General features: G+C 40.5%; 2 long non-coding RNA genes across 5 annotated transcripts; one reads left to right on the plus strand and one right to left on the minus strand.

The window, feature by feature from the left end:
- Positions 1-110: 110 nt before the first annotated feature.
- LOC108606130 lies at positions 111-5,109 on the plus strand. Of its 2 annotated transcripts, XR_001915422.1 has the most exons (5): positions 111-338; positions 395-685; positions 4,448-4,549; positions 4,629-4,826; positions 4,877-5,109. It is a non-coding gene; the product is annotated as an uncharacterized LOC108606130 (long non-coding RNA). The 2 variants fall into 2 exon arrangements; XR_001915421.1 differs by having other exon boundaries at positions 111-685.
- A 1,629-nt stretch (positions 5,110-6,738) lies between these two features.
- LOC108607230 lies at positions 6,739-18,426 on the minus strand. 3 transcript variants are annotated; one of them, XR_001915488.1, is made up of 3 exons: positions 18,248-18,426; positions 8,939-9,101; positions 6,739-6,935 (listed from the first exon to the last, which is right to left on the minus strand). It is a non-coding gene; the product is annotated as an uncharacterized LOC108607230 (long non-coding RNA). The 3 variants fall into 3 exon arrangements; XR_001915487.1 differs by having other exon boundaries at positions 18,175-18,426; XR_001915489.1 differs by lacking the exon at positions 18,248-18,426 and adding an exon at positions 17,923-18,024.
- Positions 18,427-20,221: the final 1,795 nt, after the last annotated feature.

A 20,221-nucleotide genomic window follows, 5' to 3' on the forward strand; every position in this document is an offset into this window, starting at 1 on the left:
ATTAAAGCTTGCACAACACTGTTCTGTGCTGGCGTTGCCAGCTTGTTTACATTTATTTTTTTCAAGTGAATTCGATCACATGTTAATTGCCTTGACAGCAGCAAAGTTGCCAGCAATTAATGCAAATTGTCATGACTTTTGCTATTTGCTTAACAAACACACACACACACGCATACACATGCATGAAGGCATACTTATGCGCTCGTATGTATGAGGATCACGACCGAGGCCAGACCAGGCCAGGACAGGCAGCGGAGGCAGGCAGGCTACCAACCGGCAATAATAATAAAATGATTAATCGATGCTACATGACTGCATACACAAAATAATTCCCAACGGTATGTCATGTCATCATCATCATCATCATCAACGGTATCATCATCATCATGCGTAGCAGCGGCAACGGCAGCATCAGGAGAGCCACATTATCATTTTGCCGTGCAAATGTTTATTGTGGGAATTCGTTTGCTGCCAACGTGTCGTCCTCACAATTCCGTGTGTCAGAGCTTGGCCGCCGCCGTACGTACTCAACTCCATCTCCATCTCCAGCACCAGCGCCAACAACTCCAACCCCATGGGCTGTGAAATTAAATTTATGAATTCTTTTGGCTGGTGCGTGACCAGAGATTTACTATAATCAGCCAGCGGGAATCAACGCAACACGCTCTGGAGACTAATTAGTCAAGTAAGTCGTATTCACTCTTCCTTTCTCTCTCTCTCTCTCTCTCGCTCGCTCGCTCTTGCTGTTAGCGTTGACTCGTTACTAATCAATAGCCGTGGCTGCTTTTCTCATTTCAATTACAAATACAAATTATAATTATAATTGTAATTGTAATTTGTCGTGTCGCTGTGATTTCTTTTGCTTGCTACAATCCCCTAATGCTGCTACAAAGGCAGTGGGGCGGCCATGGGGCGGGTGCCAATTGATTGCAATGAATCATGAATTATTTTTGGGTTAACAATGGGTCAGCAGTTCCCAGTGCTGATGCCGATGCCGTTGCTGTTGATTGCAATAAGCGAAAAAAAGCGCTATGACCGTACACTATATACACTTGCAACTCAACAGTTACACACACACACATGCATATGCATATGCATATGTGTGTGTGTGTGTGTGTGCTGACAGCATTTTAAATATTTATTTAAATGGAATTCATTATTTAAAGCGATTTACCATTGACCACAATAACCGAAACGTTTGTTGACTGTTACCACCATGAACACACACACACATATACGAGTGTGTGTGTGTGTATGCCACACCCCCCCCACACACCCCACACTCACACCTCGTTTATTGCCTGGCATTTGCAATTCGCGCTTAAATAAATAAATTGAACAATTATGCGTGGTTGCGGTTGTTTTTGGCTTTGATGGACTTCCACACTGCCAACAACTGGCAACAGCTCTACAGATTGTTGGTAGTAGTTAACAGCAGCAGCAGCAGCAGCAGCGGCAGCTCCGCCCAGCCGCCCGCCCATTCAATGCGGCGCCATTACCTTTACATAATCCTATTACGCGCTGCACTCAATGCCTTTTTATTTATTCTGTTGTGTTGTGTGTTTGTTGCTGCTGCAAAAAATTAACAACAATTGAATGATGCTCTCCCTATCGCTATTGCTACTGTTGTTGGTAAGGGAGTGGGAGCGGGAGCGGGAGCGGGGGCGTTGCTTGTTGCTTGCCACATGCTTGCGCCAATTGTGGTCGGGCCTGGGCACATTGCACACTTGTCAATTGCACACACAAATGGACACCGCAAGGCGGTGGCCAAAGCGAGGTTCGCCTTGAATGCGGATGCTGATGCTGACTGCTGCTGGCAGACTGCTTGTCTCCAGGTCCTGCGGCTGCTCTAACGAGCGAGCAGCGCACGCAAAGACAAAAGAGCGTGTGCAGCGAGAGGCGTGGGGTGGGGGGCGGTGGCTAATGCTAATGCTCGCCTCGCGGCCGCTTCATATGCTCAACATAAGCAGCAGCAGCAGCAGCAGCAACATCATTATTATTATCATTATGCATTGCTATAGGCTTGCCATACACACACACACACACACACACACACACACACACACACATATATATGATGGCTGCGGGGGTGGTGGGTGCTGATTGCTGGGTGGGGTTGTTTGTTATGTGCCAACATGGTCTTCAATTCAACGTGCTGGCGTCGCAGCGACAATATCAGCATATGTTACAAGACTTGTCTCTCTCTCACACACACACGCTGTATGTGTGTGTGTCTTTCTGGCTGTGCATTGTTCGATTAATGACTTAACGACGTGAGTTGAATAACTTTGATTTAGTGTCATCCACATTTTGCCAGAGCCACATACGCGCCAGTTACAGCTAATTGTATTTATTTAGTTGGCATGCGTATGTGTGTGTCACACACACACCCATGCATATAAATAATTATAGTTTTCGTTTGTAGCAGCCTTAAGCTTTTAATTAATACCAGCCAAAGCAGTTTGAATCCAATGTGGGATCGCTAGTTTCATATTCAGTTAGACTTCAACTCAAATTATTAAAATTTAATCAAAGCTTTATACAATTTGCAATTAGTTTTAGCAGTAGCTTAAATATTTAGTTACAAGCAATAATTATTTATTTAGTATTAGCTTTGCTTTAGCATTACTATTGATTTGACTTTTTTCATTGCATTTTTCTGTGTGCGATCTTAAATTATTTTTCATTTCGGCAAGTTCAACTTGAAATTACTCAAATATTAAATAGTTTTGGTTAGTGCCATGAGCCGCTCACTTGACCACAGAACTAGTTGTTAGTTTGGTTAAGTTCCAAGCGTTCTCTCTCTCTCTCTCTCTATCTCTCTCTCGCTCGCTCCATGTTGAACTCAAGCGCAGTTGAACCGCCTGGGGCTGATCATGTTTAATTAGCTCTAATGAATATTTAGCCGAGTTTTCATGGCACGTTTCACGTTTGCTGGCCAATGCAATTTTCTACACGCTTTTCTATTAGACAACCAGCTATTTACCACCGCCGCACCCCAGCCCAGCCCAGCCCAGCCCATTCCGCCCATAGACTGCTACTAGTTATACCCTATTATACAGACAGACGGACGAACGGACACTCATAGGGGTTTTTGGCTCGTTATTTGTAATTTGTTGTAAGTTTTTGTTTCAGTTTTTATTGTTGCTGCCAGTTGTGCTAGTCAGGCTGCTTATTCTCAGGCTCAGACTCAGTCGCAGTCGCAGTCGCAGTCCAGTCGCAGTCTGAGGCTCTGTGTCCATGTCCGTGTCGGTGTCCGTGTCTGTTGCTATTTCTATTTCAGTTTCGGTTTCTCTTTTAGAGTTTCAGTTTTTAGCTGTGTGGCCAACAACGCGTTGCTTTTATCGACATTGAAATGTGGCCCCAAAACAGTTTCAGCTCATAAAAATACAATTTGCTGCTGCTTATTTTTTATGATGCACATGAGGGCGACCGACTGTCCCCTGTCCTGCTGCTCCTCCAGCTAAGCTGTAGCCCTTCTCTCTCTCTCTGTCTCTCTGTCTGTCTCTGTCTGTGTCCAAAACTATTTTCGTGCTTCAAATGGGACGCACACACATGCTCCAAGTGCGTCTAGTGTCCAATGGCCACCAAGTTATGTATTTGGCAATTTCAGCGCTTGTGGCCAAGAGGTATGTGCGTGTGTGTGTGTGTGTGTGGAAAGGATAACGCAGCGGTTTGGGTGTGAGCGGATGCGTGGCCAATGCCAGCTGCTGCCAGAGCTACGTTTTGCAGGCATTTAAACGTTTAAGGGATTTGTTTATGTTTTTAGCCCCACCCGGCCACCCAGCTCAGCTTCCAGCTTCAGCGCTCGGACATATCCTCTGTTGTCAGCCGCTTCTTGCCGCTGCTGCAAATTGGCAACTTGCTTAAACATAAAAATAAAAACAATGCGGCCAACTGTACGGCCCATGTATTCATAATCCGGCCTAATAATCCACACACACACACACACGCACACACACAAACATTCTTTTTACTTTTATTATTTTCATTCTTTTTCTATTTGGGGTCAACCAGAATAAAATGAAATGAAACTAAAATAGGCAAAAACTATTTTAGCTAAACGGATAAAATAAACGCATTTAGATTTTAGCACACACACACACACACACACACAGACATGTCTGTATATGGCAGTGTGTGTGAACTATAAATTAGTGTACTTTAACCGCTTATTAATTTATAATAGCCAGCGCAGTATTTAACTCAAATTAAAGCTTTGCATTTGCGCATGCAAAATCTTTGCGAACTGCACATTTGATGCTTTAAAATTGTTTAAAAAAATGTTTATATTTTACAATATTTGCAACGAGCGTGGAGCTCAAGAGTATAATGAATTAAAACGATTTTCAGCAACTGGCAATCGAAAGTGTTTAAGTTTCATATTTATCATTTCATTTACAACGATAAATAAATAAGCACACGTAATTCTTATTTATATTTCCAGCAAACGCGAATTCATCATCGAGTTGTCCTGCAATACCTTCAAGCTTCTACGCTGGACATCAATTGGCTGCTGCTCGGACTTGAATCTTACGGAATTTTAATTGTATAAAACAATGCAACTTGATTTTATTTCGCTGAATGTTTGAAGTTAACAACTAAACACATTTTTCTTATTGTCATAGGCTATGTACGTGGGACTAACTGCAATTGTTTCACCCAGTTGATGGCCAGTGAGCAGGACCCGGTTTGCTGCCTAGAGCGTTAGTCTGAAACAGTCGCAGTCGCTGCTGACGAATCTACAATCAGTTAAAGGATCAGTGCCTGACTCTGCTGTTCTATGGCTGAAACTAGAGGACTGCTTTGATTGCAATGCTATGAGGGTAGATAGTAAAATTATTCTTGCGATTATATTTAATCAAGCTGCTTCCAGGGCGTATGCGACAAGCTGGTGGCGCAGTAGCAACTATCTGGACACGCGAACTAAGAACACTGGAGCACTTAAATAAGCCCAGCTTGGAATCCATGGCAATGTATCAATCAAGTTACGCCCAGCGACGCAATACATCGTTCTCTGTTTGCGGCCCTTAACAATGATGTGGCACTGTGTTAGCTTATGGCATCCTCAGATGTCAGCTGGATCATTTGGAATGCAAAATATTTGCACTCAAGAAAAGAAATATGTAAATTAATTAATTGATGGCTTATTTTTGTAACCACATTTATATTTTATAGAACTTGACTTAGTTTTAGGGCTTGGCTGCCAAATTATTATAATTATAAACAAAACCAATTGTTAATAAATAATATATTTCACTGCAACCAAAACAATTGACTTCTTATTATTGGTGGGTGAACAAAAGGATACGCATTTTTAAAATAGGCTATCAAAACTATCAAACTGCATACCAGGAAAGCCAGGATTGGATGAGCAAGTTTGTTGCTTGTCATTGTTGTTTATTTCATGGTTTTTTAACTCTCGCTCCTTCGTTATCCTTCCGATGCAAAAAGGACATGCATTTTCGAACTCCTGGACATCGAATCTATCGAACTGCATACCAGGATCTTGGATTTAACAACTTTCGATTTTTGGTCATTTTTAACAAAATTCGTGATGTAACCATCATGAATTTTTTAAAAAAAATCGAATCTCCTTGGAATTTTCCAAATTTCGTATATGCAGATCGATAGAGTCTCGTCCATGTGAGTACGTGGAAACCAAAAATTTTGGAAATGCGACTCGAGCCTGCCGAGATATGACAATTTTTCTTTTGCAGATCGCCAGCGCTGAACTGGTTGCTGTCTCCGCTAACATTCTATCTCAAAAAGTGTTGCATACCACCAAGAGCTGCCAAGCGCTGGCGATCCACTATAGAAAAGTGGCTATATATCGGCAGGATCAGGTCGCATTTCCAATTCTTCGTTCGCGGCACTCACAGCACGCCGGCTCTATCGATCTGCATTAAATTTTTAAATTCAATTGCTAGCCCCAAGTAAAAATTCATGATGGTTACATCACGATTTTTGTTAAAAATGGTCAAAAATCGAAAGTTCTTAAACCCAAAACATAATGATGCAACTTAGTTTGTAGCATCAATACGAGCATAAAACAGTAAACAGTTGCTCGGGCGCTTATTGGCCTAGATATGACTAAAAAACTAACGCTGCAAAATTGAGTTTTGTTCAATTTTGAAGCTTTGCTAAGCTCTAAACTCAGTAAAAACACGTCCGAATACAGAGTCTCATGCCTGAACATACTCGTGAAAAGCATCTTTATTAAACTGCATTCGTGAATGATGATTTAAAAGTGTTTTTTAGCAAAGTTGTGAACAAAAGAGTAAACAAACCAGAATAAACAAACGCCCTGGATTTTTTCTCAATACATTTTTTGTCCAATCCTGGATATTGGATTGGATTGGACGGATATCTTAGGAGCAGCAGCTAAAAAAGGACTGCTTTGCAAAAGCTTTTAGCCATAGAAAACAAACGTAAGCAAACTGACACTTTTTATTTTAAATACAATTGTCTTATTTAACAGCAAACAAATTGTACAATGGCTTAATTAACTTAAAAGTAAACTATTAACTAAAAGGCTTGCATATTGTTTTTGTATTGAACAAAATAAATAAATAACATAATTTACACAGAGTGATAATCACTACAAACAAATAAACAAGATTGTTATTCAAATTGAATGCAAATTTAGTTTCGTTTCTGTTTTTTGCACGCAATTGAAATAACATTACAATTTTTTATATGAAGTGTATATTAAATATAAATAATTGTAGCAACAGCTAACAGTTGTTGTTGCTGTTTGACTATTGTTAGTTGAGCTCTGCTGCTGCAATGCGCTGAGAGTTCAGAGTCCTCGACTACTATGCGATCTTTGCTGTTGTCGCTGCTCTCCAGAATGCGATGCAGTTACTCAGTTGACGCAGTTGTGCTTAGCCAGGCGCTGGAGTAGAACATGGTGGAGTTCTGGTCAATGCGCTCTAAAAGAGAAAAAATATATGAATGTTAATTCAAATTGCTTGATTTTTGTTTAATTTCGAACTTTGTTAAGCTCTAACTTAGTGGAAAATAAACCGATTAAAGAGCTTTATGCATATTTAGTTAACAAAAATGTATTTTGTTACAGTCAGGGCATGAAATGCTGCAGCTTTTTTTTTAAGATGATTGTTTTATGTTGTGGGATTGTTTTATGTTGTGGACAATTAAAATGAGTACGAAACTTAAAACTATTGAATCAAATATATAAACCTTGAAGATTTTGTTAAGCTTAAAACTGAGTATATAAATAATTAATTCCGGTGCAGGAGACACAAATGCAGACGAAGTGAAACTAAAGCGACTAGCAGCAGCTCATGTATATGTATGTATGTGTGTGTGTGTGTGTTGTCTAGAAGGGGGAGGGGGCGTGTGGCGCTGCAGAAATTCGAAGGCATTGCACTTATTGTATAATTATGCAATTTAATGAATACTAAAAAGTTGCCACACAGCAAAAAGGAAACGTTCAAAGGGTATTTGCTGTGGTCGCGCTTCCAGAGGCTGCTGCTGCTCCTACTGACGAAGGGGGCGGTTCTTAGTTAGCTGCTCAGACACGTGCAATAAATACAAGCGGCAAGAACAAAATGAAAACAAAATGTAGCAGCTACGTATAAAATTAAGAAAATGAAATACGCAGAAAAAACAGCAAAGCGAGAGAGAGAGAGAGAGAGAGAGAGAGAGAGAGAGAACATACATACGTATGTGTGTGTGTGTTGCAGCATGTTGATTATTATAGTTATTATTGTATAGCGCCCAGTTGCGAGCTAGCAACAGTTTTCATTTGCTCTTAGTTCTGACCCACCCAGCACCACCCACCCACACCCTTTGCCATGTCCACAGAGCAGCAGAGCAGTCCGCTTAACAGCATCATACGTTTGCCAGCTGCATTTTAGGCGCCTCTGGACCTGTCAGCTCATTTAACTGCAGTGTGCAATGCAAGCGAGCGAGAGCGCGCTAGAGAGTGCGAGCGAGAGAGCGCACGAGCAGGCGAGCTGGGCTAGAGATAACGATGCGGTATTTAACATAAACCGTTTTGCGTTTCATTTTAATTTTTTTGTGTGTGTTTGTTGTTTAGTTTTTTGTTTTTGTCTTATTTTAATTTGCAGCGCAGCGCAGCGCAGCAAATGCTTTGGCTATATAGATAGTTATTGTTCTCATGCTGCGCGTTGTTGTTGTTGCTTTTAGTGCAGTAGTATTGTTAGTGGCACTGCTGACGTCGCAGCTGGCGTCGCAGTTGCTGTTTGCTGATTACCAAGCGACTGCGGCTGCGACTGCGACTGCGACTTTGCCTTGGACTGCGTTTTTTAATTTTGCTTCCTTTACTCGTGTGTGTATGTGTGTGTATGTGTGTGTATGTGTGTGTTAGTGTGTGTGTGTGGTGTCATTTTATGCATGAATTTTTTAATAGCTTAAATATGCGGCAATAAAACTTTAGCACGCTCATCTTATCGCTGCCACTTGCAAGTTTTTCTACACACACAACCCACACACACAGACAGACAGACACACACACACACACACACACACACACACTTTTTTCTCTGCTTTGGCGGCTGACCCGACTTCGAGCTACGCGACAGCGCACGTAGCTAATAAAAGCCACACTATGAGACTAACTCGCTCTCTCACTCACTCTCACTCGCTCTATCTCGCTTGCTCACACGCTGTTTAGCTGCACTAGATGCAGATGAAGATGTGGAAATGACGATGGCAGCTGCCGACATGCCGCTGTGCACGTGCTCATCCTTACGCTCCTCCTCCCGCTCTCTGCCGCTCACCTGAGTTGGAGCTGGAGCTGGCAGCATCTTGACTTTTAACTAGCTAACTTGATAAAACTACAAAACTATACAATAAATATGCAAAAGCATAAGCAACAAAAAAAAAAAAAGGCAACTAAAACACGAGCAAACAGCAGCAGCAACAACAACAACAATGCATTTGTACTTACCAGAGTAAGCGCAATGGGCAGCAGACTGCTGACTGCTCAGCTCGGTGGGTGGTGGGTGGTGGGGTGGAGTTCAAGTGGCTGCTGCAGCGTGTAGCACTTAGTGAGCGACCAGCGACCAGCGACCAGCGAGCAAATGCTCCATGCTCCATATAGTGCGAGAAAACTGCAATTAAAATGAATAAATTTTAATATTTTATTTATTTACAAGCTTCATTATTATGCAAACTATCGACTAAAGTTTAATAGTTAAATCGCTTTATTTCATGTCTTACTTATTACGCTAATTACTTAAACAATATGCAGCGTTTGCTTTTTATGTAGTAATATAAAAATTGTTAGTAAATTATAATTTATACTAAAATATTAAAACTATTCTATTCAAAATGATTTTGTGCTTAAGCAAACTTTTAAAATTTCCAAGCTTCAAATGAAAATAATCTGAATAACTTTGCACTTCATTAAATTGTTATTTATATAATTTATTTAGATTATATTATATATTTATTTATATGATTTTTTCGCTCAGTGTAGCTGCTGCAACTTTAGCTTCTGTTCGATACTTTTGCGTTGCGCTGCAGGCGGCAGATCAATAAATCGATTTAGTTAGTTGACAAGTGCGCAGAGCATTAAACATTAATATCAATATTAAATCAATCACATAAATATTCAAAATCTAAAGCTGACAAAAAACACGAGAGCTGCCAAATTCGAATCGATGAGCTGAGCGTGGCACTCAGAGCTGACAACAAATTCAATTCAATTCGATTTGAATCCATTTCAGCTAAGTGACACTCTCTCTCCCTCTCACACACTCTAGCGCGCTCTCTCTCTCTATCTTTCAGTCGCTTTGCATGTGTATACATTGGGCATAGTTTTTAAGTTAATAGCCATGTTATTTCATTAGCATAATCAAATGCTTGATCGCTGCCTGCTTTGCCTATCCCCAGGGCCTGGCCCCGCCCCCTTTGGCATACATAGTTTTGTTGTCTGTTTTTCTGTTGTTCGCTCGCTCGTTCGTTCGTTTGTTTGTTTGTTACTTTTTCTTTACATTTCAATCAATTCCCAACGCTTTTACCGAGGCCCAAGCCCAAGCCCAAGCGTAGGCAAAAATGCGAGCTGGGCCATCAGCTGGGAGCGGCGGCATTGTCAGCGACATAACAAGGACACGCAGCTGAACTGAGTCGAGCTGAGCTGAGCTGAAGCTGTTTACACTTTTTGTTAGCCCCCGCCGCTTGCAATCGAAGGCATGTGGCTAATGCCAGTGGCTGAGGCTGGGGCTGGGGCTGGAGCCAAAGCAAGCAGAAGAAATAAAACTTGTGCGTTTTGCATAAAGTGCGCTTATCCCCGCAGGATATGACGGGCCCAGCCCCAGCTCCAGCTAGCGTATGCACTGTCTAATTTCAGCAGCGAAATCCTGCAGCGGCAGCTCATCCTGCCTTTGGCTGCTGCTGCTGCTACCAACTCAAGTCGGCAATATGTCAAAAGCGCTCGGCTCGGCTTTTCAGCTGCACGTGCCGAAATGAAGCTGGATGTGTGTCAGTCGGCATTTCCGTTTAACCACCCAACACCCCACCCCATCCCCTTTAACGCTTGTCAAGCAGCTTTGCTGCTGCTGCTGCTGCTGCTGCTGCTTTAGCTGCAGGTGCTTATTCCTTCTGGCCACGTCAGCAGCGTTGCAGCAGCAGTGGCGCCTCCGCTTTGTGTGCGCCTGTCGCTCGCTTTGAGTTTGGAGCTTTGATTTATGTTAACGCTCTATGCACTCACTTTGCAAGCAGCCCACCCAACCCCACCCACTTTAACTACCTTGATGCCAGGCACAAATTGTCTGCATCTGCATAGAGCAGCGTATAATACACAGCTCTAAAATACGAGCTAGCTAGCCAGGCAGCCAGCCAGCCGCACAAACAAAAGCCAAACATAGCCACAGCAACAACAACAACAACACACACACATGCACACATGCATACAGACACCTTAACATGCACTAAATTCTGGTATTTCAGGCATTCTGAGCTGCCATTGTTAAGCGCAAATCAACAGCAACAACAACAACAACCAGAGCAATTAAATAAATTTACAAACTGCGCCTACTCAAACGCTCTAATAAAATATCGATAACGATAACTGCTTGTAAGCAACGCTCAATACAGCTGCAGCTTATCGTTAAATTTAATTGTACATTTTATTTTAATGCAAGTTTTAGTTATTTGGCTAACAATAATGTAAAATTGCTTAGCAAATTCTTCATTCTAATAATCATGTATATATATTTATATATGTTAACTAAAGTATTTGCGTTTAATGAATTGCATTGCAGTTAAAATGTCATTACTGATGATTGACATCATTGCTAAATAGCAAAATGTTGTATTAGTATTAATACTTAATTAATAACTAATTGCTGGCTAGCAAATCAAATGAACAAACTTTACTACAGTGTTTACAAAATGCAAGCAAAAATCTATTAATAAATATTGAACTGCTTGTTTTACTTTTTGTTGCTATTGGCAATGCAATTGCTAAGTAACTTTTAGTTAGAGTATTAGCAACAAAAGCAGCGAGCACTGGACAATAAGCTGGCAGCAGCTATTGTTGTTGCTGTTGTGTGTGTGGGCGTTGGGGAGGGGGCGTGTACCTGTCATTTGATACAATTGTTAGCCAAATTGCCGCGAGAGTCAACGATTATCAACTGAATTGTTATTACGCTCTTACTTGTTGTGCAACTCTCGAGCAACATTGACAGTCAGTGCTGCCCGTCAAGTGTTTTAATATTAAACGCACACACACACATGCACACTTAAGCAGAGAGCGGACTGAGAAGCCTTAAATGCGACCACTAATTGACTTTAAGCAGCTTCCAGCTCTAAGTCTAAGTCAAAGGCGTGTTCGTGTTCGTGTCAAATATACTTGATTGATTAGGCCAGAAGTTGGCACAGTAGCTGCCAATTGTATGCTGACAAGCAAACTTGAGGGCGCAACAAATTTTTACTTCAGCTATTGCTAGTGAGTTAGTTGAGCTTCTATAACATTAAGCATTCAATTAATGTAAATTGTATTTAAATTTTGCTTAATAAACACGCCAAGAGCTTTGTAAACATAATTATGACAGCGACTGTGCAGAGTTATGGATTGTTATGCTGCTTCCAAGTAAAACTACAACTGGTTTGCATGGCCAGCAGCTTAAGCTGAAGCTAAAGTTCAAATTCAAGGGAAATTGTTGCATAACTTGCAGTTGAAGCTTTGAAGAATTTAGAGGGAAATGCATTTTCCTCATAGGACTTATCACGTTGTGTAATTTAATGCTCAAAGCGCTTAAAATAAAAATAAGCAACTGCAATGAATTTCAGAGTAAATATTATTTAAGCAAATATGTGAATTATGCATCACGCTGCGTATGCGTAATATTTAATAGACTTGTGTCTTACAGTTATTTGCCTCAAAGACTCAAATGCACAGCAATGAGCAGATACAATGCAAATGATTCGAATATTACGTATACGACGCATTGCACAAACTTCATTAATTGCATTCTTTGATAACAAAAAGACGAATAGACAAATAAATGTTTGTGAGTCAATGCAACAATCATGAGCAAACAATTGACGGCGGCGGCGGCGGCGGCTTCGCAGCTGCCAAATTGAATTAGAATTGCATTAAAATTGAATTTGTCAAGCTTACTGCTGATCGGGAGTCGACGCTGGTGGCGCTAAATGGATCTGCAGCCAATTTGTGTGGCACACTCCTCGACTCGACAGTGTGTGTGTGTGTGTGTGGCATGTGGCATGTGCCTCGCAACTCTTGCTCTGTGGCAATTGCTGCAAAAGTTTTTATTGAGCAACTAACTGTGAAATTAAATTGTGAATTAAAAGCTGCCACCATTGGCCAAACAGCGATTACGATTACGAGCGTTGCAGCTGCCGCAGTTGCAGCAGCAGCAGCAGCAGCAGCAGCAACAGCAGCAAGAGTTAGGGCCAGGGGGAGGCGGGGGGCGTGGCACAGACACTGGGGACATATCGTTAATGCCGCGCATTTGCGTCAATGGGAAGCAGCAGCATTTCTTTGGCGCAACTGCAACTTGCAACTCGGTTATGGCTGCCACACACAGTCGCAGTCGCAGTCGCAGTCACAGTCCATGCCACAGCCGCAGACACAGACACAGACACATACGCTGTCAGGCAGGACCAACTCCTTTGGCTATTTGCAGTAAATTGAAAAAGTATTAAATCAATAAATAAAAGTTACGCACAGACACACGTGCGGCTAAGCGAGAGAGCGAGAGCGAGAAAGAGCGAGTGTGTCGGAGCGAGTTAGAGGCAGAACGTGTAAGTTTTGCTTGCTGCTCAATGAGTGCACTGCAAGAAATACTTGTAATGCTCTAAATAATTAATTGTTATATTAACAAAGCTCAAACAAAAGTGCAAGCAATTGAAAGTTCAATGTGCAATAATTAAAGTTTATTATGCTAAACAATAAACTTTCAAACATTTAAGTTACGCTCAAAAATAAATTGATTGTTATGCATAACACTCAGCTCTTAGTTATGCAAAGCACTGCGCTTGCTGCTAAAAATATCAACTGCTTGCTTTTTCACTGCTTGCATTAAATTTAAGTTGCGCTCAAAAATAAACTGATTGTTATGCATATCACTCAGCTCTCAGTTATGCAAAGCACTCACATATCAACTGCTTTCTTTTGAACTGCTTGTTTTATTTGTGCAGTGCACTGTTGCTGTTGAAAATTTGCTGCGCCTGCTGCTGTGGCGCTTGTGTCGCTTACGTTGCACAATTTCCCTGGGTCATGTTCACATATCCTATAACCCACTCACACACACACACACACACACACAGAGAGACAGAGAGAGCGTGAGTGAGTGTGGGGGTAATGGGAGATTGAGAGAGCGTTCATTTGGGGTTACAGCCACGGCGCGTGTTAATTACTCGGAACATTTTAAACGTTACAGAGCGCTGCTGATCTGTTGCAGCTGCTGCTGCTGCTGCCACCACCCGCTGTCGACGTCGTTGAAATTTGTTGTATTGATTTAAAAAGCATGCAACATGCCACACATGCCTGCCCCACATACGTGTAGGCGGCTGGCAGCGCTCTGTCCACCTGGCAGGCAATCAATGCAACAACAAGAAGAAACAACATGACAAAAAATTGTAAACTGCACAAAATCTGAAACGTTACGTTAAATAAAAAGAAAAGCAGAACAGACACACAAGCGTATGGAATTGCAAATATGCTATAATAATAATTAAATCAACTAGGCAGGTTAATAATAAATTTAGCTTAGTGCCTGCTTTAATGCAATTGATTGATTGATTTAAAGTCGAGCACATTTAGTTAGCCTTATAAAATGAAAGCGCATAAATAATGCCAGCAGTTTAAGCTTTATGCGTTTATTTATTCATTAAGCACACACAGCATAAAAAAACAAAAAATTATAGCAGCAGATTGATGAAGGCTGTGGCACTTGATTTAAGCAAAATTGCATATTTCATTTTACAGGGTAGCCAAGCAGATTGCCAAGGCACAAATTGTTATTGTTATAGAGCAATTGTTTTACGTGCTGTGTATGTGTGTGTGTGTGTTGCGCTATTGTTAATGCTGCTCTTTTGGGTCAGCCGCAGCAATTTTATAGTTGACAACTGTGCGTATGCTTAATAAATATCTGTCTGACAGTTTATTGTTATATGTATGGGGGCTCAGCTCAGCTCAGCTCAGCTCAGTTAGCGCCAGCAGCACATTGTGCCGAGTCAGGCATCAGTATCTTAACTGCTTGCAAGCAGTTCAACTACAAGTCGTAGCTACAAGTCTGAGTTTGCAGTTTATTAAAAGCCGCATGTCGAACACTTTCAAGCAATTTAATTAGCAGCAAATTCAACAATTTCCATACACCAAGCAAACGTCTCGCTCTCGCTTTCGCTCTGTCTATAGCGCACTCTTTCTCGCTCACTTGCGAGTCGCTGGCAACGTCCAACGCTTTTTATTAGAATCGTAAATAGTCTTTACGAGTTGTACGTGCCCAAAATTTGCAATAGGCCAACAAATTTTTCGGCTCTCCCTTTGCCCTTTCGCCTGCTGCTGCTGCTGCTGCTTCTTCTTCCTATGCTCGCTTTCGCATTTCATTTTTTTGTATGCTGTGTGTTGTTGCCTCTCGTTTCATAATCATAATCATTATCGTAAGCATTATCAAAGCAATGTTTATGCGCAAAGTCCCAGCCCCAGTCCCAGCCCCACTCCCACTCCCAGTCCCTTTACAGTTATCGAATGGCAAACTTATTTTTTATTTGCGCACAGAGAGGAAACTCGATATTGAATATGGCAAATGTTGATTGATAAGTCCACTAAGCGAAGCGATAAAAAATATGCAAACTATGGCAGCGGCAAATTAGCAAAGCTTGAAATTCAATGGAATTGCTTTTTTTTTTTATAAACACACGAGCAAAGCGTTTGCAATTGATATGAGCGATTTAGCTCTAGAATGAAGTTTCACTTGGCGCTTGAGGCTTTGGGTTAACGCTTTTTAAATGTCAAACAGCTGGCATAAATATATATAAATTTATAATGAACACACACACACACACACACACAAAGAGAGCGAGAGAGCGAGTTGCATGCATATAAAAGTGTAAATATTTATTGCATTAAATAACGAAAGCAAACAGCGTTTTGACATTTTAATTGAATAAAATCGTTTTGTGGTCTTTTAAGGATTATTTCATGGCCAACAGATGCGTGGCAAGCAGTCCGCACACACACACACACACACACACATACATATGCATATATTTAAATACACGACTGTGTGTGTGTGAAATGCATTCATGGCAGCAATTGAAATGGCGCTCACTCTTTCGCTCCTCGAGCTGTGTGTTCAACAAGGTGAAAAACAGGCGCAGGACAAACTGTTTTGGCCATTTTGAATTTTTGGCCACTAGACAGACAGTTGAGGTAAACGTTACACACACACACACACATGCATATATATTTGCTTGATTTATAAATATATCTACTTTGTCTATATACAGAACTGCTTGCTTGCTTGTTGTGTTTAGCTCTTGTGGCAACACACACACACACACACACATACATGTGAGTGCATGTGCCACGCCCACTGTTTGCTGATTTGCATTTAATTGCAGCCGCCCATTATACAACAGAATTTATTTTATGTATTTTGCACTTTTTTTTTGTTTTGTCTGCTTCAAAGCTCTTATATATAGTATATATATATATATATATACAGTTATATACAGTACACTTTGTGTGTTAAGTCTGTGCTGTAATTAAAATGCATTTACTAAAGCGCAGACTTATAATTCCATAGTCTTTGATTAATCATTTCAGCACTTTAATTAATTCCAAGCCAACAATCAATTTGTCTTAATTTTGAATTGATACGCGCATTGAAAACGACATATAATTGAGTTGCTTGTATCGAATCAATCGCATGTTGCTTATATAGCAGTATTCACTGTATATTTTATATATATGCATGTCCGTCTGAATTGTTTATTGTCATTTACTCTTTTCGCTGCTCGCGCTTGCCTTTTGTTATCGCTTAAGCTGCTTTCAATTTATTGGTGTGCACAGTTTAAACGATTTCGCTTTTTCTACATTTCCATTGCTGCCCCCGAAAAATACAACATGCTGACTAAAATGCCAGACACCCAATCCCCCCCAAAACCACCACCCACCACCCACCACATTGACTCTCAGCCATATAGTACACTAGCTGTCAATGCTGTAGCTGCGCGCCCAATGCATAAAACTTGCCAATTATGCAATTGTATGCAATGAACTCCACTCACACACACACACATAGAGAGAGAGAGAGAGAGAGAGAAAGAGTCTAGCATCTAAGCTCTGTTGTCGCCCACACGCTACATAATCCCCTGGTCTGAGTCTGGGTCTGAGTCTGGGTTCTGCTTCAGCTTTAAAGCCGCGTTTGCGTTTTCTTTTTTTGTTATATTCAATGCTGCTGCTGCTGTAGTTGCCACAGCGCTAAATGTGGCATTAAATTTGCTGCCCAGCAAATAACAACAACAAAAATATTGCAAGTTGCATTCACACACACACACACACACACATGTACACATTTATAACTGCTAACTGGACACTAAAAATATGGTCACAGCGCACATTCAACAAAAAAGCCAAAAACACAAAAAGAAAAAACAGAACACAGCATAAGAGAGATAGAGAGAGAGAGAGTGAGAGACTGAAGTAAAGAGACACAGAGCGTATACATTATTTATACTCTTAAACTGCTTGCGGGGTATATCGCTTGCTTCGCTAAGCAGTTCAATCAAGCAGGCAGGCAGGCAAGCAGGCAAGCAAGCAGTTCGTGCATGCTTGACAAATGCTCAATTCTATAAAACTCGAGATCATTCAAAGTGCTGCGCGTTTAATGCTTTGGCTTTTGTTTTTATATGTTTGATTTATAAATATAAAACAGTTCACAGCCTGCGAAATATATATAAACAGTTTCAAACGCATTGATTAAACAAGCTGTGTAACAATTGAAATGAAATAAAACTTTTGTATCGCTTAATTGCATATGACGTTAAACAGCAACGAAAAATAAAGTTTATCAAATGTAAAATCTGCACAATTTAAATGAAATATTTCGAATAATTGAATAAACAATTTGAATATAGTTTACTTGCATTTAAAGTTAAGCTGCATCGCATATTTATATATCTATATATTATATGCTTTTCTGATTTTGAAAGTTGTAAATTAGCAACATTTTAGAGCGTAACATGGCGTTGCACTCACTTTTGGTTGCATTGTCAGCTATTTTGTTGTTGTTGTTGTCAAGTTTCCTGTTGGTTGTTGCTCGCGCACTTAGCAGTACTTTGAACTAATTTTTAATGTCGCTCATATTTTGCAGCAGACACAACAACTGACAACACACGTTCTCGCTCTCTCTCTCTCTCTCTCGCCATTTCTCTCTCTTTCTGTTGTCTGTCTCTCACCTGGTGAAGAGCTGGAGGCAAAAAGTAATTGCTCAAAGTGCTGAATTGCTTGCCAGGCAAATATTAGTTTTGTTTATGCCTATATCGATGGAAAGCCCAGCTCATGCTCTTCATGCTCATCCGTTGCCTGTCTGACTGACTGACTGACTAAATTCAAAGTTTGTGCGTAGTTATTGTTGTTGGTATTTACTGCAGTTAGAGCAGCTTATTGGCAACGGGCTGCAATACAGAGAGATAGACACAAGTACTTACCCCACCATATATTGTCCTGCAGCAGACAGACTGCTCCTCCATATGTGTGTGTGTGTGTGTGTGTTTTGCTTACATTTTTTGCTGCTGCTGTTGTTGCTGCTCTGGCTGCGGTTGACTCGCGATATTTATTATTGTTGCTGAAATTGCTGTGTGTCCTCAGCTTGTGCCTTGTGTCCTTGTAGTCATGCTGCTGCTTCCTGCTGCTGCTGCTGCTGCTGACGCATTTAAAGCTTTTGCGGCACATAAATAAAAAAAAAGCAGCGCACAACGAAATTCGCATAAAAAAAGCAGCAGCCAGGCAAGGCAACTAGCAAAGCGGAAGCGGCGGCAGCAGCAGCGTCATGCTCAACAATTGACTGTTGCTGTCTCACTCTCACACTCTCGCTCTCGCTCTGCTGCGGCTGCATTGAGTGGAGTTTAAAGCGAGTTCCGCTTGCTCTCTCTGCCTTCATCATGTTCGAGTGTGTGTGTGTGTGTGTGTGGCAAAGTGTTTCATATGATGGCAGCGTCCAATGCTTGATTTATGTGCCTGCAATCCAAAAGCAGCGACAGCGACTGCCACGCCCACTGCTTGTCTCGAGTGTCCAGTGGCTGCTGAAATGAGCAATTGCTTGTGAAACTTTTGAATTTATTAATATTTGCGCGTATTATTATTGCTATTATTATTTGAAAAAAAAAAAAGGAAGTTGTGTTTCTTTTATTTATTTTTAAATTGTTGTTGTCTTTTATTATTTGGCTTTGTTCGTTATAATATAGTATGTATATTCCAATTGATAGCTAGTTTACCGTTAATCGTTATACATAACATATATAGCATACATTTATGTTCTGCCTGTGTCTCTGTATGCGTGTGTGTGTGTCAGTGTCTGTTTCTGTGTGTGTGTGTGTTTGTATTCTAATAAGAATTTTGCCATAAAGGCACACTTAATTTAATTTAATCAGTTATATATATATTATGTACACATAACTGTAACGCATGTTCTCGTATATAGTTCAGTTGAGTTTAATTAATTATATATATATATATATAGTATGGCGGCATGTGCTATGATTTCTTTATATATATTAATGCTATTTTACATATGTGTATGCTGGCAACAATTATTTATGTTTAGAAATTGTTTTTGTTAGGCTTTCGTTCGTTAAATGTTTGTTGATTAGGATTTGCTTGCTTCATATTCTTTGCATGTGTGTGGCGCGACTTTTATATAACAGTACAGCTCAATATATATTCAATATATTATGTACTATAAATAGAGTTAAGCACAATCTCTTAATTGAATCGATTTCTTTACTTATGATATGTACAGTCTGCAATTATATTAGCGTACAGGAAGTGGACAGGGGCGGGGGCTTGGACATAGCCTTTAGCAAAGGAATTTAGGGGGGGGAGGGGCGCTGGGGACTTAGCTTAGTAATTGCAAATTGCTAAATTGTGTGTTTAATTTCGGCCTCTTTCTTTTTGTTGTTCTTGTTGTTGCTTTTATCACATATGTATTTATTTTATTTTATAGTTAGTTATATTAATTTTGTAGCGCGTCCGTCTGTCTGTTGGTTCGTCTGTCTGTCTGCATCAACTCTTAGTACGAATTGATGCTGATGCGTCAATCGAATTGAGAGGCGAGTTCAGTTGAGTTGAGTTGCGATTTGTTTGCTTAAAATTTAGATTAGCTAATGTTGTAGATACAAAGATACTCTCGACATTAATTGACTAGACTTGTCGCTGTATGTGTGTGTGTGTGTTTGTGTTGCTGTTTGTTTGTATTGTATTTGTTTGTTTGTGTATTTAACTATCATTTATTTATTTGTATATCTGCATAATTTATCGTCTATGTAATTAAGTTATATTTATTTGTTTTTCTTGTTGATGCTCTTGCTGATGCTGCTGTTGTTGTTGTTGCTTATAAATTGCATTTTATTAATTGGCCACAGTACAAGCTTCTACTGCTTCACTTCGCTTTTACTGTTATTTATTGACTAGCAGTTAGTTTAGACTAGAAAAAAAAATACACATACACACATTACATTCACTCACACACACACGCAC

The sequence above is a fragment of the Drosophila busckii genome, chromosome X, assembly GCF_011750605.1.
Source record: "Drosophila busckii strain San Diego stock center, stock number 13000-0081.31 chromosome X, ASM1175060v1, whole genome shotgun sequence".
Lineage (NCBI taxonomy): Eukaryota > Metazoa > Arthropoda > Insecta > Diptera > Drosophilidae > Drosophila > Drosophila busckii.